This window comes from Aotus nancymaae, unplaced genomic scaffold (genome assembly GCF_030222135.1).
Source record: "Aotus nancymaae isolate 86718 unplaced genomic scaffold, 86718_ANA_hifiasm-v0.15.2.pri h1tg000029l, whole genome shotgun sequence".
Classification (NCBI taxonomy): domain Eukaryota; kingdom Metazoa; phylum Chordata; class Mammalia; order Primates; family Aotidae; genus Aotus; species Aotus nancymaae.
This window is the reverse complement of record NW_026988442.1, coordinates 10,038,824-10,058,098: the sequence shown is the minus strand read 5'-3', so window position 1 is coordinate 10,058,098 and position 19,275 is coordinate 10,038,824.

The window sequence follows — 19,275 nt, the reverse complement described above, 5'->3', positions numbered from 1 at the left end:
GATAGAGACACAAAAAACCCTTCAAAAAATCAATAAATCCAGGAACTGGATTTTCGAAAAGATCAACAAAATAGACAGACCACTAGCCAGATTAATAAAAAAAGAAAAGGGAGAATAATCAAATAGATTCAATAAAAAATGATAAAGGAGCCGGGCGCGGTGGCTCACGCCTGTGATCCCAGCACTTTGGGAGGCCGAGGCAGGTGGATCACGAGGTCAAGAAATCGAGACCATCCTGGTCAACATGGTGAAATCCCATTTCTACTAAAAATACAAAAAATTAGCTGGGCATGGTGGCGCGTGCCTGTAATCCCAGCTGCTCAGGAGGCTGAGGCAGGAGAATTGCCTGAACCCAGGAGGTGGAGGTTGCGGTGAGCCGAGATCGTGCCATTGCACTCCAGCCCGGTTAACAAGAGTGAAATTCCGTCTCAAAAAAAAAAAAAAAAAAAAAAAAAAATGATAAAGGGGATATCACCACAGATTCCACAGAAATATAAACCACCATCAGAGATTATTAAGAACAACTCTATGCACATAAACTAATAAACCTGGAAGAAAAGGATAAATTTCTGGACACTTGCATCCTCCCAAGCCTAAACCAGGAAGAAGTCAAAACCCTGAATAGACCAATAACAAGGGCTGATGTTGAGGCAGCAATTAATAGCCTACTACCCAAAAAAAGCCCAGGTCCAGATGGGTTCACAGCCAAATTCTACCAGACATACAAAGAGGAGCTGGTACCATTCCTTCTGAAACTATTCCAAACAATCCAAAAAGAGGGAATCCTTCCTAAATCATTTTATGAGACCAACATCATCCTGATATCAAAATCCGGCAGAGACTTAACAAGAAAAGAAAACTTCAGGCCAATATCCATGATCAACATAGATGCAAAAATCTTCAATAAAATACTGGCAAACCAATTGCAACAGCACATCAAAAAGCTTGTCCACCATGATCAAGTAGGCTTCATCCCAGGGATGCAAGGCTGGTTCAACATACGCAAGTCTATGAACGTAATTCACCACATAAACAGAACCAAAGACAAAACCCACATGATTATCTCAATAGATGCAGAGAAGGCCTTTGACAAAATTCAACAGCCCTTTATGCTAAAAATTCTCAATAAACTAGGTATTTATGGAACATATCTCAAAATAATAAAAGCTATTTATGACAAACCCACAGCCAATATTATCCTAAATGGGCAAAAACTGGAAGCATTCCCTTTGAAATCTGGCACCAGACAAGGATGCCCTCTCTCACCACTCCTATTCAATATAGTATTGGAAGTTCTAGCCAGAGCAATCAGACAAGAAAAAGAACTAAAGTGTATTCAATTAGGAAATGAGGAAGTCAAATTGTCTCTATTTGCAGACGACATGACTGTATATTTAGAAGACCCCATCGTCTCAGCCTAATATCTCCTGAAACTGATAAGCAACTTCAGCAAAGTCTCAGGATACAAAATCAATGTGCAAAAATCACAAGCATTCCTATACACCAATAACAGACCTAAAGAGAGCCAAATCAAGAACGAACTGCCATTCACAATTGCTACAAAGAGAATAAATTACCTAGGAATACAACTAACAAAGAATGTAAAGGACCTCTTCAAGGAGAACTACAAACCACTATTCAACGAAATAAGAGAGGACACAAATAGATGGCGAAACATTCCATGCTCATGATTAGGAAGAATCAATATCGTGAAATTGGCCATATTGCCCAAAGTAATTTACAGATTCAATGCTATCCCCATCAAGCTACCGATGACCTTCTTCACCGAACTGGAAAAAACCACCTTAAACTTCATATGGAACCAAGAGAGTGCCTCCATAGCCAAGTCATTTCTAAGCAAAAGAACAAAGCTGGAGGCATCACACTACCTGACTTCAAACTCTACTACAAGGCTACAGTAATGAAAACAGCATGGTACTGGTACCAAAACAGAGATATAGACCAATGAAACAGAACAGAAGCCTCGGAGGCAACAACACACATCTACAATCACCTGATCTTTGACAATCCTGACAAAAACAAGGAATAGGGAAAGGATTCCCTGTTTAATAAATGGTGTTGGGAAAACTGGCTAGCCATGTGCAGAAAGCAGAAACTGGACCCCTTCCTGACACCTTACACTAAAATTAACTCCAGATGGATTAAAGACTTAAACATAAGTCCTAATACTATAAAAACTCTAGAAGAAAATCTAGGCAAAAGCATCACGACATAGGCATAGGCAAGGACTTCATGACCAAAACACCAAAAGCATTGGCAACAAAAGGCAAAATAGACAAATGGGACCTAACCAAACTCCAGAGCTTCTGCACAGCAAAAGAAACAGTCATCAGAGCAAATTGGCAACCAATAGAATGGGAAAAAATTTTTGCGATCTACCCATCTGACAAAGGGCTGATATCAGAATCTACAAAGAACTAAAACAGATTTACAAGAAAAAAACAAACAAGCCCATTCAAAAGTGGGTAAAGGATATGAACAGACACTTTACAAAAGAAGATATATATGAGGCCAACAAACATATGAAAAAATGCTCATCAACACTGGTCATTAGAGAAATGCAAATCAAAACTACATTGAGATACCATCTCACACCAGTTAGAATGGTGATCATTAAAAAATCTGGAGACGACAGATGCTGGAGACCATGTGGAGAAACAGGAACACTTTTACACTGTTGGTGGGAGTGTAAATTAGTTCAACCATTGTGGAAGACAGTGTGGCGATTCCTCAAAGACCTAGAAATAGAAATTCCATTTGACCCAGCAATCCCATTACTGGGTATATATCCAAAGGATTATAAATCATTCTATTATAAGGACACACACACACGAATGTTCAGTGCAGCACTGTTTGCAATAGCAAAGACTTGGAACCAACCCAAATGCCCATTGATGATAGACTGGATAGGGAAAATGTGGCACATATACACCATGGAATACTATGTAGCCATAAAAAAATGATGAGTTCATGTCCTTTGTAGGGACATGGATGAACCTGGAAACCATCATTCTCAGCAAACTGACACAAGAACAGAAAATCAAACACTGCATATTCTCACTCACTGGCGGGTGTTGAACAATGAGAACACATGGACACAGGGAGGGAAGCATCACACACTGGGGTCTGTTGGGAGGAACTAGGGGAGGGACAGCTGGGAGTGGGGAGTTGGGGAGGGATAACATGGGAGAAATGCCAGATATAGGTGATGGGGAGGAAGACAGCAAACCACACTGCCATGTGTGTACCTATGCAACAATCTTGCATATTCTTCACATGTACTCCAAAACCTAAAATGCAATAAAATAAAATTTAAAAAAGAACTATAAGGATAAAAAAAAGATAAAGGATTAAAAATATAAGGATAAGAAAAGATACTGGGCTGGGTGTGGTGGCTCACACCTGTAATCCCAGCACTCTGGGAGGCTGAGGAGGGCGGATCATGAGGTCAGGATATCAAGACCATCTTGGCCAACATGGTCAAACTCCATCTCTACTAAAAATACAAAAATTAGCTGGGTATGGTGGTGCATGCCTGTAATCCCAGCTACTTGGGAGGCTGAGGCATGAGAATCGCTTGAACCCACCAGGAGGCAGAGGTTGCAGTGAGCCAAGATCGTGCCATTGCACCCCAGCCTGGCAATAGAGCAAGATTCCATCTCAAAAAAAAAAAAAGAGAGAGAGACTACGGGAGAAGACAACCATGATTTATAAACTTCCTACAAACCAACTGTAGGACACAGAGTAATCAGCACAGCTTACCACTGACGAGGCCTTGTGGTGCTGGAGAACTACTGCTGGTTAGAATGGTGCCCAGCCAGCAGGTGTCACCGGGATGTACAGTGCATCTATTTTATTCTGTTTGGGGCTTCCTTGGAAGGATGAAAAACACACATCCTGATTCTCAATCAAATCAGCTTGTACAATAGGAGGACTAGCAGCAAAGAGCTCCAAGAGGCATTGCCAAGGGGAGAAAAACAAGGGTCAAAAGCAGGATCCCATTTTAAATACTTACATATTGTATTTACACACATAGATGACCTGCTAGTTAATTAACCTAGTTATCTAGACCCAGTAGATAGTTAACCAATGGGTAGTGCAGAAGAGCCCATACTCTCAAGCCAGACTGCCTGGTGTGAACTGTGGCTCCCTTCCTCACTCACTGAGCTCCCGGGAAGTTCAGTTTACCTTTCTGTGCTTCAGTTTTTTCCTCTATAAAACAGGGAAAACAATACTGCACACCTCATAGGGTTGTTGTGAGAATTAAATTTATAATTCTGTTATGAGAAAAGCCATTTAAAGCCCTCTGAATAGTGTTTGGCAAGAAGTAAGCACTCAGCGAATGTTAATTATTATCATGGAAAAAAGGCAGGAAGGATCTACATGAAATGATGATGAAAGAATCTAAATGAAATGATTATCTTGGATGGTGGTGGTAGATAACACAGTAACTTATCTGTGTTGTTTTATATGTTTTTTAATGATTAGGTAAAATCAGAAAAAATTACCATTTATTTTTTCAGACGGAGTCTTGCTCTGTCGCCAGGCTGCAGTGCAGTGACGCGATCTCGGCTCACTGCAACCTCTGTCTCCCAGGTTCAAGTGATTCTCCTGCCTCAGCCTCCTGAGTAGCTGGGATTACAGGTGTGCACGACCATGCCCAGCGAATTTTTGTATTTTTTAGTAGAGACCGGGTTTCACCTTCTTAGCCAGGATGGTTGATCTCTTGACCTCGTGATCCACCCGCCTTGGCCTCCCAAAGTGCTGGAATTACAGGCATGAGCCACCATGCCCGGTCCAGAAAAAATAACTATTAATTTATTTGCTTTAAAAAAAAATTTCCCTGAGCAGCCTGAGTATTAGAAGAAATGGGGGTGAAGGTGCAGAGGTGGTACCAAGAAGGAGGTGGTGGGTGTTGGAGGGCGATGGGAAGGAGGAGACGGTCATGGTAGAGATAACAGTGAGTGTGGAGGCAGAAGAGGAGGTAGAGGAGGTGGTGGAGGTGATGATGGAGGATGTGGTGTGGGAGGTGGAGGAACAGGTAGTTGTAGGGGGTGTGGTACAAGTGATAAAGACGGTGGAGGATTCGTGATAGTAGAGGAGATGGAAGATTGTGGAGATGGCTGAGGAGGAGGAGATGGAGAAGTGGAAGTGGTACAGGCAGTTTTGCATGTGGTCAGGTGCATCTCATCTTGTGACCACTTGGAAATAAACACCTTGGTATGTGATCCTCCAGCCCTCTCTAGGATGTGGGCATATTTTAGATTCTATAGAGAGACTACATTAAGCCTCTTTGTGAAATATGTTTCCTAGTGTCCAACCTTTTGGTTGTGGTGCAGATGGGTTTCAGTGGCCCACAGAACCACTTGAACTCCCTGCAGGTGATAGGGTATATCAGAAGATTTCAGACCAATTAGGTAGCAAGTTGGCTCAGGTGAACCCTTGGTACTCTTTCTCCCAGACCAGGGTTTTGTCCTATTCGGATGATTTTCAATTAAGAATCTGGTGTGTAAGGTTCCAAACAGCTGAGACACAAAAGGCTCTTACCAGGTGGTTTATCAATGACTCCTTGATCCCAAGGAGATGGGACACTTCCTATTCTAGGTAGGAAAGACAGGCCCCAAGTCCCCAAGGGTGGAAAGAATTCAAGAGAGAGCTTGGCCATCTGATCACCCTCAGCTCACCTACCTTGTAACAACGACGTCCTAGATCACGGGGTGCTCAGAGCAGCAGGTTCCCATGCTGGAGGGTCACACCACCCCCTGGCCAGGTCTGCTCAGCATTGGCTTACGTTTGGCCCATGTTTGCCAACCACCTCCTTCAGTTCCCTGGTGTTCCCTCCATGCCAGTCCCCCTGGATTTCTCCCATTCCTCACACATAGCAAGTTCTCTTCCACCCCAGGGCCTCTGAACTTGCTGTTCCTTCTGCCAAGAACACTTTCTCCCGAAACCTCAGCTTGGTTGGTTTTTCCTCATGCAGGCCTCAGTTCAAATGTCAACTCCTCAGAGTTGTGATCCATGGTTACCCTAACATAGCCCCAAAATTTCACACTGGTAACTGTCCTATTTCCATTTCATTGTCTTCAGAGAACTATTGGCATCTGAAATTACCTTGCCTTGTATTTATTTACAGCTGTCCCTAGGTATACACAGGGGATTATTTCCAGAACAATGGATAAGGTATTTCCTTCCTTCCTTCCCTCCTTCTTTCCTTCCTTGCTTCCTTCTTTCCTTTCTTTTCACCTTCCTTTTCTCCTTCCTGCCTTCCCTCCCTCCCTTCCTTCCTTCCTCCCTGCCCCCTTTCTTTCTTTCTCATCTTGCTTTGTCACCCAGGCTAGAGAACACTGGCATGATCATAGCTCACTGCAGCCTTCGATGCCTGGATTCAACTGATCCTCCCACTTCACCCACTCAAGTAGCTGGGACTACAGGCATGAGCCACAGTGCCTGACTTGGATACTGTATTTTTAAATTTACATTTGGTTGAAATAAATTTGCCTGTAAGTGGAATGACATAGTTCAAACACGTGTTGTTCAAGGGTCAACTGTGCTTATTTACTATCTACCCCACTAAGATATAAACTATAAGAGCAGAAATCATGTCTCTTATTCCGGGCTGTAATGTCAGTACCCTGCACCTAGCAGGTGTTTAATGCATATTTGATGAATGAGTAATAAGCTACAGATAAGGAAAATGAGGCTTTGAGGTGTTAAGTCACTTGGCCAAGGTCCCAGTTAACTAGTGGAAAAGGCACAACAGGAAAGGTTTTCTATGTGCAGATCCTGCAGCCCAGGAAGGAGAAAAGTGGCTGAGTCTAATGGCAAGTTAGCAAGAAAACATAGGCCACCAAGGTCTTTCCATGGGATGCTGAATGAGCTTGGAATTGGGGAGCTGTCAAGCTCTAGGGGCCTGTCTGCAGTCAGTCCCAGCTGAGGGAGACCGCCCTCCCGCCCCCCCCGAGAGAGTCAGTCAGCCAGACCTGGCTCCTCTAGAAGCCTCCATAAATGAAGGGACCCCAGGAAATCCCCAGAGATTTCTGGAGCCCAGAGGTAGGAGGACAATTCAGCATCTAGAGGAATAAGGACTTTCTAACAGGCAGAGCAGCAGTGAGGGAAGGACAGGTGGTGAGCTCCGCATTGCCTGAGGGAGATAAGCAGAGATGAGTGTCAGGAGGGGATCAGCTCTGCTCAGCTCTGCCACATTACACTTAAGAAGGAGGCTGGGGGAGTGCTGGCAAAACTCAGGGGAGGAGGAGGCACCACTGCCCCGTCTAGTGCATGTGACATTTGACTGAATCAGTGGGAGTGGGGGGAGCAATGATAACACAGCTTTATTTTGACCTTCCAGTGTCCACACACCCTGATAAGTAAACTGGAATCTTCCCAGGCACTGAGATGGAATCTAGGGCAGGTCCCTATCACTTTTTCCCCTCAAAGAGCTTCAGTTCATCTATTCATGAAAATAAATTTCTACAATGATAAAAATGTACCAGAAGCAAGCCAAAAGATGAAGAACAGAATAGGAAAAAAGTTGTGATTCATATCTCAAAGTGTATGTCTCCCTGATTCTGAGACATTAGTTTCCCATAGATAAGTGAACAGAGGATATGAATAGAGGTTCACAGAAAAGAGGATGCAATGGCTTCTGAATGCAGGAAAAGATACTCAACATCCTTCATAATCAGGGAAATGTTAAGGCAAACTATGCTGGGGTCAGATCTAGTTCTGGGCAAGATGGAGTAATAAGCTTGTTCCACCCCACCTGTCCTGCTGAAGGCAGCTGTGAAACCAGGACAGAATGCACAGGCCAGCTACGTGAAGACTCCGAAAAGTAAATGGTAGAAGGTAATTTGAAGAAGATCAGAATTCAAAGTACCATGCTGAGTTTGCCTTTTTGTCCCCTTCTGGTTTCCTGGCTAGAAGAAAATGTAACCTGGAAGTCGGGACTGGGCCCACACAGGAAAACTCCAGCAGAAGCCCTGTAGTGCTGGCTCAAGGACCAGGAAAGGAATTCTTAATGCCACCCTCCTGCCCTAACTTTCCTTATTCTTATTGCTCTCCTATGCCCCAGTCACCAGGCGGTCCCTGGTCCTGACAGGAATGACAGATGCCTCAAAGCACTGGGAACCTGCAAAAGCCGAAACTCAGAGGGAGGGGAACCCTCTTCAGGGATCAGCAGAGTTGTGATCCCAAAAGGAGGGAGCAAACCCCGGTTGCTTTTTCTTCTTTGTGCTCCCACCACCTGGCCCTGCCGTGAAGAGTGCAGCACAACGGGAGGCTGAAGCTTTCTGGCTGGAAGTGTGAAAAGGGAGCCCCAGGAGGCAGGAAAGTACCGGGGAGATTGTAAAAAGGGAGGAGCTCATGAAAGCAACCCTATTACATTGTTTATGAACTCCCTGATGCACCCTCCAATTGCACCTGTATGGATCTGATTGTAATCAGCACACAAAGGCTCTGAGAAATCAGCTAACAGACCACACTGCTCAGGTCCCAGACTCCCTGCTGCGTGGTGTGCACAGGGGACCAATTCAGACAGTCAGCAAAGGCTTTGCAGACTAAGCTGACATTGGAACCACCACACACAGAAGGTTGGAACTTGAGGCCTGAACCTAACCAGGTTGACTGCCTGCCAAAACAAAAGATACAAACGTTTCTCACAGAACTTAAATAAGACCCAGAGTCTCATAATACAGAAAATGTTCAGGTTACCATCCCAAACTACTCAGCTTGTGAAGAACCAGGAAAATGTCAGCTCTCCTGGGAGAAGACATCAACAGATGCCCACTCCTAGATGACACAGATGTTGGGGTTATCTGACACTCTTTGAAGAAGTTACTACAATACTCAAACCAGTAAGGGTAGATTCTCTTTTTCTTGACATAAAATTCAAGTAACATAAAGTTAATCATTTTAACATGGTGTTTAGTATGTTCACAATGTTGTGTAACCACACTACCTCTATCTAGTTCTAAATATTTTCATCTCCCCAAAATAAAGGCCAGTATCCATTAAGCAGTACTTCCCACTGTCCCCTTCACACAGCCCCCAGCAAGCTTCAATCAGCTTTCTGTCTCTATGGATGTATCTATTCTGGGTATTTTGTATGACACGTGGCTGTCATGGTATGTGAGTCTTGTGTCTGACTTCTCACTTAGCATAATGTTTTTGAGGTCACCTGGAGTTAGCCAAACTGCAGGTAACCTCAAAAACATTGTGCTAAGGCACAGTCCTCCAGATCACCAAATTTGACTCCCAAGACTCTGACACAAATTTCAAGGTCAAAGGTTTCCTAAAACCACCCTCAGGTTGTTTAATTCACTAGAAAGTCTCCCTGAAACCTCTTACATGCACATCTATGTTTATTACAACAAAAGTATACAGATTAGAACCAGCCAGAGGAAGAGGTGCATAGTATGGAGTTGGGAGGGGTCTAAATGGGGAATGTTTGGGGTCGTCTCCCCAGGGTCATGAACGGTTACTTCCTCGTAGCCATGATGTGCGATAACATGTGCAGAGTATTGCCAATTAGGAAAGCTCACCTGAACTTTGGCATCTAGAGTTTTTACTGAGGCTTCACTACATGGGCATAGTTGACTAAACTCAATCTTCAGCCCACTCCACAGCAACGCTGGAGGTTGGGTTGAAAGCTCTCACCATAAATTCTATATCTGGTCTTTCTGGTGTGGCCAGGCCCTCCACCCTAAGACTATTAGGTGTGAGTGGCACTGTGAGTCATCTCATCAGCATAAACTATCAGATGCGGTCCCAGTGACTCACCATAAATAAGGAGGACACTCCTGTCATGTGGGAAATTCTAGACGTCTCTTTGAGTGAAGCCAAATTCCTTACAACATGGGAAGTTCATCCATTATAGCACATTTCAATACTTCATTCTTTTTTTGTTGTTGTTTCTGAATAATCCATTTTATGTGTACATGACACGACTTGTTTATTCATTTGTTCATTGCTGGACATTTGGGTTGTTCACACTTTTGGGCTGTTTTGAATAATGCTGCTATTAAACATGGATGTACAAGTATCTGAGCACCTGTTTTCAAGTATATACCTGGGATATTTAACTTCATGCATTCATTTGACTGGACTATGGGATACCCAGATATATGGTAAAACATTATTTCAGAGTGTGTCTGTGAGGGTGTTTTCTAGATTAGTATTTGAATTAGTAGATGGAGTAAAGAAGATCATCCTCCCCAGTATGGGCAGGCATCATGGATGAACTTCAGTGTTGAAGGCCCATTCAAATAGAATAAAAAGGTGGAGGAAGTGCAAATTCTCTCTCCTTTTGAACTGGACCACCTTCTTCTGCTCTTAGACAATGCGGCTCTTTGTTTTCAGGCTTTTAGACTCTAAGACTTATAGCAGTAGCCCCCCAATCCCCAGATTCTCAGACCTTAGGCCTTGAACTGGGAGTTACAACACTGGCTTTCCTGATTCTCAGGCTCTCAGACTTGAGCTGAATTACATCACTGGCTTTCCTGGTTCTTCAGCTTGTAAATAGTACATCATGGGACTTCTTGGCCTCTGTAATTGCATGAAACAATTCCCATAATAAATATTCTCTATCCATATGTATTCCATTGTTTCTGTTTCTCTAGAGAACTCTAATATAATTCCTAAGAGTTGGAATTTCTGGGTGATATGTAATTCTATGTTTAGCTTTTTGAATAGCCAACAAATTGTTTTCCATAGCAGCTCCCAACAGTGTATAAGGGTTTCTATTTCTCCATATCCTTACCAACATTTGCTATTTTCCATGTTTTTGATTATAGTTAACCTAGAGGGTGTGAAGTGGTTATCTCTAGTGGGTATTAAGTGGTATCCTACTGTGGTTTTTATTTGCATCTTTAATAACAAATGATGGTGAACACGCTCTCATGTGCTTATTGGCCATTTGTATGCCTTCTGTATAGATATGTCTATTCAGGTTCTTTGCCCACCTCTTAAATTGTTTTGTTTTGTGGTTTAGTTATAAGCGTTCTTTATATTTTTGGTAGAGATATGGGTGCCCAGACTGGTTTCTAACTCCTGAGCTTCGGTGATCCACCTGCCTCAGCTTCCCAAAGTGCTGGGATTATAGGCATGAACCACCGTACCCAGCCAGTAATTACTCTTTTTTCTTTTTCCTTTCTTTTTCCCCCTTTTTTCCTTCTCCCCCCCCTCGCTTTCTTTTCTTTTCCTTCCTTTTGTTCTCTCTTTCTCTTTCTTTTCTTTTCTTTCCTTTTCTTCTTTTCTTTCTTGGCTCAATAGAATGGAGGTGCATTAAGGGTTGAATTGTATCCCCACAAAAGATATGTTAAAGTCTTCACTCCCAGTTTCTGTGAATGTTACCTCTTTAAACAGAGTCATTGCATATGTAATCTGATTAAGAAGAGGCAATACTAGATTTGACTGGGCCCAAATTTTAATATGACTGGTATCCTTGTAGGAAGAGGGAAATATAGACCTAGACAGGCAGACATGGGGAGTACACCAAGTGATGAAGGCAGAAATTAGAATCATGTGTTTAAAAGCCAAAGAATGCCAAAGATTGCCATCAACCCCCAGAAACTAGGAAGAAGCAAAGAAAAGGATCCTCCCTTAGAACCTTCAGAGAAAACATGGCCCTGCTGACCCCTTGATTTTACACTTCTAGCCTTCAGAGCTTTGAGAGAATAAATTTCTGTTATTTTAAACCACCAGGTTTGTGGGACTTTGTTATAATACCTCTATAAAACTAATGCAAGGTGATTTTTAAAAGAAATCAGTAAACCTAAAGATAGTCAGTAGAAGGAATCTAATCTGAACAACAAAATTGTTTTAAAAATTGAAGAAATAAACAGAGCCTCAAAGGCCCATGGGGAAAACAAAAGATCTAAGATTCATATCTTCAGAGTCACAAAAAGAGAAGAAAAAGGAAAGAATGCAGTGATGAAAAAAAATTTCAATAAATAATGTCTGAAAACTTCCCTAACTTGGTGAAAGACATAAACCTACAGATTCAAGAATCTCAGGGAATCCAAAACAGGAAAAACTCAAAGACATCCACACCCAGACATGTTAAAATAAAATGGCTAAGAAGTAATGGCAAATGTCCAGAAGTAATTCAATGGAGAAAGGAAGACAGGCTTTTCAACAAATGGTGAGGAAAAAATTGATCATCCACATACAAAAAAAACAAATCTCAACCTAAAATTTATACCTGAAACAAAAAGTAACTAAAACTAGATCACAGATATAAATGCAAGCAAAAAAAACTATAAAACTTTTAGGAAAAAATAATAGAAGCAAGCCTTCTTGGTTATATGACCAAGGCATAATTCATCAAAGAAAAAAAATTTCCAGAAAAGTGAGGTGAAAAAAAAAAGAAAAAATTCATAAGTTGGACTTCATTAAAATAAAAAATTTGCTCTGCAAAAGCCACTGTCAAGAGAATGAAAAGACAAGCTACAGACTGGGAGAATGTATTTGCAAATCACATATTTGACATACATATTCTGCATTTATATTTTTGTAATCACAATTTGTAAAGAACTCTCAAAATCCAACAGTAAGAAAATGAATAATCCAATAAATAAAAAGGCAAGGACTCTTAAAAATGCTTTATCAAAAAGGATTTATGGGTGGCAAATGGCATATGAAAAGATGTTCAGCATCATTAGCATGACAAGACATGTTAATGTCAAAACCATGACAAGAGATAACTACACATCTATTAAAATGACTAAAATAAAAATGCTGACAATACCAAGTGCTGATGAGGCTGTGTAGCACCTGGAACTCTCATATATTGCTGATGGAAATGTGCAATGGGACAGCCACTCTGGAAAATAATTTAACAGTTTTAAATAAAGTTAAACATATAATTACCATATAATTCAGCCACCCCAGACCCTAGCCATCCCCATAGTATTCACCATAGAGCAGGTGTCCCCAAAACCTAGGCCATGGGCCAGTATCAGTCTGTGGCCTGTTAGGAACCAAGACACACAGCAGGAGGTGAGTGGCTGGTGAGTGAGCAAAGCTTTATCTGTATTTACAGCCTTGCCCCATTGCTTGCATTACCACCTGAGCTCCACCTTCTGTAAGATCAGATCATCATCAGCAGCATTAGATTCTCATAGAAGCGCAAACCCTATTGTGAACTGTGCATGTGGGGGATCGAGGTTGCATGCTTCTTATGAGAATCTAATGCCTAATGATCTGTCACGGTCTCCCATCACCCCCAGATGGGACCATCTAGTTGCAGGAAAACAAGCTCAGGGCTCCCACTGATTCTACATTATGATGAACTGTAGAACTATTTCATTATATATTACAATGTAATAATAATAGAAATAAAGTGCATGATAAATGTAAATGCACTTGAATTATCCTGAAATCATCCGCCCCATTCCCCCAGTCTGTGGAAAACGTGTCTTCCATTAAAGCTGTCCCTGATGCCAAAAAGATTGGGGACTGCTGCCCTAGAGAAAGGAAAATTATATTCACAGAAAAAACCTGTACATGAATGTTTATAGCAGCTCTATTTCTAATTGCCCCAAACTGGCAACAACTCAGATGTCCTCTAATGGTTGAAGAGATAAACAGATTGTTGTACTTCATACCATGGACTATTACTTGGCAATAAAAAAACAATGAACTTTTCATATGCACAACAGCTTGGATGAATCTCAGAGGAATTATGCTAAGAGGTCAATCTCCAAAGGTTAAATACTGTATGCTTCCATTTATATGATATTCTGGAAAAGACAAAACCACAGTGATGGAGAAGAGATCAGTGGATGTAAGGGATTGAGGTTGGGAGGTGGTGTGACTATCAAGGCATTGCATGAGGGAGGTTTTGGGGTGAGAGAATTGTTTTGTGTCCTGATTGCAGTGGTGGTCACATAAATCTATACATGTGCTGAAATCCATAAAATTATATACAATATAGTTAATTTTACTGTATGATACTTTAAAAACTTAATTAGAAAAAGGTTAACAGTTAATACTCATATGGCTAAATGTATAACAACTCTTACGAGGTAGGAGACTGGCAGAACTTATTTTCTGGTCACAACCGTGCTGACCAAAACAGGATGTGGTGTAAACACAGTGAAGAAACCAGCAGGAAGCAGCAGATGGTGAGGAAAGTGATCCCTAGCTGCCCTCATTGCTCATTAGCATATGACACTCCCACAAATGCCACAACAGTTTACAAATGTCACGTTAATGACCTAGAAGTTACCACCCCTTTCCTAGGGAAGTTCTAAATAACCTGTCCCTCAGTTTGCATTGGCCTGCCCCTTGATTTGCATGTACTTTAAATGGGTTTATGTGAATATAAATACAGTTGCCAGGAGCCCATGTGTTGCTGACTGGAGTGCACTGCCTAGGGGTTATCCTTGCTCTACAAAGAGCAGTACTGTTCAACAAAAGATTGACAATTCCACTGGCTTGTCCTTAAAAGCCAAGAAGCCTCCTGGGATAAGCACCAATTTTGGGGCTCACCTATTCTGTATCAGTTACACTGACATACCCATTTTGCAGATGAAGAAAAGGAGGCCCAGCAGGGCTGTTGGCTTGCCCAGGGTCTCAGAGCTAATAAATGGCTGAGCTGAGATCCTGATTTGGGGTGTTTGCCCTCAGGGTCATTATTCAGAATCTCTTCATTAGCTGACTCAAATGGAGGCACAAAGCCAATTTTTTCTGAGTTTTCAGGCAGTTGGTGATTGTTTTTCTTTAAATGTCCTAGGAATTTTTTACAAATTACATGTTTTTGTAATTTGTTACATGCTGTAATAAGAACTTTTAAAAAATTAGATTTACAACAGCTGAAGTTTCTGAAATACAGGGTGCTTGATCATAAGTCTCTTTAAGAAGATGTTATAGAACACTAATAAATGTGAAAGAACTGTGTACTTATCTGGGCCCTTTTATCAGTGAAGCCAAAAAAGCTATTATAAGACAACTTAAAACCCACTCCAAAGATAAAGACAGATGTCTGCACAATGTAGTGCATCTCCGAAAGTCAGTAATGAGAATCCACCCAATAGGGAAGAGAGCCATGCCCATCAGGAAAGCTGGAGCAACTGGAAGGAAGGAAGGAAAGAAGAGTGCTCCAATCAGCATATTTTTCTTTGAGAACATGAATAACATATTTATCAATTTTTCATACCCACAAAAATGTTCTAAAAAAACAGAGAAAGCAAGTTAGAAAATCCACAACCACAGCAAGCAGAATCCTAAAGAAACATAATTATTTGTTCACATACCTGAAATATGAACAGGGAAAATGATATATATTTTACCAACTCATCAAAGATTGGCCACATATGATGAAGACTTTGAATACCATCCTGAAGTAGGAGTAACTAAAATTTGCGTAGATGTTATAATCAGATCATTATGAATAAGATGTTGGCATTCATAAATCCAGGAAACCCTAAGGTGGAAACATTCAACATTCAACCCTAAGTTGGATATTGTTCAACACTCTATGCACAAGTAAATGTTTGGGAAGGCAATATGCAGAGTGGCTAAGAGTATAAGCTCTGAAATAAACATTCTAAGGTCAAGTTTATCGCTGGGTGCGGGGGCTCACGCTTGCAATCCCAGCACTCTGGGAGGCCAAGGCAGGTGGATCACCTGAGGTCAGGAGTTTGAGACCAGCCTGGCAAACATGGCGAAAACTTGTCTTTACTAAAAAATACAAAAATTAGCTGGGCATGGTGGTGGGCGCCTGTAATCTCAGCTGCTCAGGAGACTGAGGCTGGAGAATTGCTTGAACCTGGGAAGCAAAGGTTGCAGTGAGCCAGGATCATGCAACTGCACTCCAGCCTGGGTGACAGAGTAAGACTCCATCTCAAAAAATAAATAAATAAATAAAAAGACAACAAAACAAAACCCCCCACAAAAATGAAGGTCAAATTTATCATAAAATTGTGGCCTTGCATATGCTAGCTGGGTGCAATAGGCATGTGGTTTAACCTGTCACCCTCATAACTAAAATGGAATTAAAAATGGTACCTGCCTTATAGGGCTTGTCTGAGGATTAAATGGGATGATTCATGAGAAAGATTTAGCTTACAATGTGGTACAGAAAAGTACTCAATAAATGGTATTCACAGGTTGGGTGCAGTTGCTCATGCCTGTAATCCCAGCACTTTGGGAGGCCAAGGTCAAACTCCTGAGGTCAGGAGTTTGAGACCAGCCTGGCCAACATGGTGAAACCCCCTCTCTATTAAAAATACAAAATTAGCTGGGAGTGGTGGCGCGTGCTTGTAATCCCAGCTACTCGAGAGGCTGAGGCAGGAGAATCTCTTGAACCCAGGAGGCGGAGGTTGCAGTGAGCCGAGATCACATCACTGCCCCAGCCTGGGCAACAGAGCGAGACTCTATCTCAAACAACAACAACAACAACAACAACAGCAGCAGCAGCAGCAGCAGCAGCAACAACAACAACGACAACAACAAATGGTATTAATGCAAAGAAAACCGCACTGGGAATCTAGTGCTCACTTAGCTGATAGGCAAATGCTTACAGCGCACTCTGCTGGTAAATCTGTGGGAAAACAGGTTCTCACGTCCACTGCGGGTGCAAGAGTAAATTGCACTTGCGCATCTAGGAATTTACTCTTTATACATTTGCATGTACATGCTGTCCCACTGCAGTACTGTTTGTAACAGCAAAACCCTGGAGACACCCACGTCTTCACAACAAATAATCTCCAAAAGCTACTGTGAAATGGAAAAATATGTTGACAGTGGTGGGCTGGCTGACACACTTGTGAATAAGAATCGCTGCAGTTCTATTGGCTTTAAGATGCCAGAAGTGACAAAGGCACCATTAATTTGTATGCCGCTAAGAAAGATAGACCACTGCTGATTAAACTGGCACAATGCTTACAATTTTATATTTGAGAACTCGTTCAGACTTAGATCTGAATTTGTATCATATCAACTTTGGGCACAAATAAAAAGGAAACATATAGGTAAAATAAATATGTTAAGGTATTCAGTGACACCAGGAATGCCTGATTGTATGATGCATTCTGATTTCAGAGTTGCTAAAATATGAGAAACAGCAGATGGCTTAGAATAGACAGGGAGTACTGGATTGTATTTAGGAACTCTGGAAGGACACCTAAGAAACTCATAGCGGGGAGGGAGGGGAACTGGGCAAATGGCATGGGTAAGAAGGGAGGTGTCTAAGACATTTTTTGGCACCATGTAAATATATTACCCGTTTAAAAGTAATTTTTTTAAAAAGGCCATTCCTGGGTCATAGTCAAGATTTTGAACTTCATTTAGAGGTACGGCTTCTCCCCTCTCTCAGGGGCAGGGTCGCAAGGGAGATGGAGGTGCAGGAAGCGCCTACTGGTTTCCTGTGGCCAGTGCAGATGCTCTCGGCTTCCCTCTAGGGTGCAATTTGTTGGTTCTTCAGATAGTGGTTCACTTCCCTTGAGGAAGCCAATAGACTCTCTCTGGCTGGTTACTTGCACCTCCTCCTGAAATCCAAGGTCTATCTTGCACTGAGGTCTCCCTGTCCTTCCAGCAAGACCCAGGAGAGTCCAGTCTGGGTGCCTCATGGGTTCACATCCGGCTGATGGGACATACAGCACCCGTTGGCCCCTCAGGCTCTTGGGGTACAATCTCCCTTGACACCAAGTTCTCTTCTCTCCATCAGCCTTTTGCTTTCAAGATCACTCAGGTGTGAGGCAGGTGCCTGGCACCTTCATCATCCCCAAGCTCGAGTGGTCTCCTTGAGACCCCATTCCCTAGGCTGAGGGAGGAGGAAAGCTCCCCCATCCCCTGTGGACTCAAAGCCCTGCAGCAAGTTCCTTTAAATAAAACCCTTCTCAGAGCTCCAACTTGAACCTTTAACATCTTTGGTGTAGGAAAGAGGCAAGGAGTCACACAGCTAGTTTTTGACCATCTCTTTGTAAGCCCTGTGTGTGGGCAGCAATTTGCCCTAGGAGGTGGAGTGGCTAGGCCCCCTATTGCCTCAGGAACCCAGCCAAATTGGATCAAACTAAGGAACTTACCGATCAAACTAAGGAACTTACGGAGGCCACACAGCTAGTACACAGCTGGTACCCAGCAGGCTGACTTCTAAGCCTGAGCGTTTCCTGCTGCAGGTGGTTCACCCAGAAGCTGATTTAAAATAAGCTCATGGTACAGAGGCCAGGAGGAGGGAGTTAGATGGCCCTTGGTTCAAATCTCAGCTGTCATTTATTAGTACTGTGTCCTTGACAGCTTTCTCTTCTGATTCTCCAATCATTTATCCAATATATGTTTAACGGACAGGTTGTCTACTCTTTGTAAGACACTCAATTTCATTCTGTCAAGATGTGAATAATAAAAACATCTGCCTCACAGAAGTGTTGAGAATTTATGAGATCATGCTTAAGCATTTAACATAGTGCCTGGCACATGGTAAGAGCTCCATAACAGCACCCATTATTGTCATTTATAAAGTTCCTACTATGTGTCAAGTGCTTCTCAGACATTGTCAATCCCCATAGTATAAGAGGTAGGAACTATTATCCCTGTTTTCTGAATGAGGAAGCCAAGGCTCAGAGAAGCTTAAGTGACTTGTCTAAGGTGATACCTGGTAAAAAGATGGAACCTAAGTTCAAAGCCTGCCCCAAGCCTCCACATGCCCTTTGAGTTTGTCTCTCAAGGATAACCTTTTCGCCTTTTTATCAAAGAATCAACCTCTAATCACCCTTCATAACCCAGCTTAAGGATGCTTTCTTCTGTTTTCTCTGTTCCTCCCTGCCCAACCCAATCATCCCTCCTGCCACTGCCCTTGGGCCTGCCTTTTTCACAGCAGTAGAGCCTCGTGGGCAAGGGCTGTGGCTTTGCATTCAGGCAGTTGGGATTCAAATGCCTCTTTCTCCGTGTGTAACTTCAGACAAGTCCCATCGCTGATCTAAGGCTCAGTAACTTCTTCCATAGTGGGCTAACCATCGGCCTGGCACAGTGAGTGCTCAAATAATGGCAGCTGCTATTATGATTAGCAGTAGCAAGTCCGAGTTCTGGCATTGAGATACTCAGGTACTCAACGTGGAGGGTAACTGGCCCTTAATAAACCTCCTAGTCCAGCTGAGACAGGGCAGGAACAGACTGAGGGACACTCCTGTCACACCTACTTCCCACCTGACACACCTTCTCAGCGCCTGTTGCAGGAAGGCCCTGTGGCTCCAAGTGCCCTTAGGATGCCCCCTTGTGGCTGAGAGCCTGCTTTGGGAGGAGGGACCGCAGTTGCCA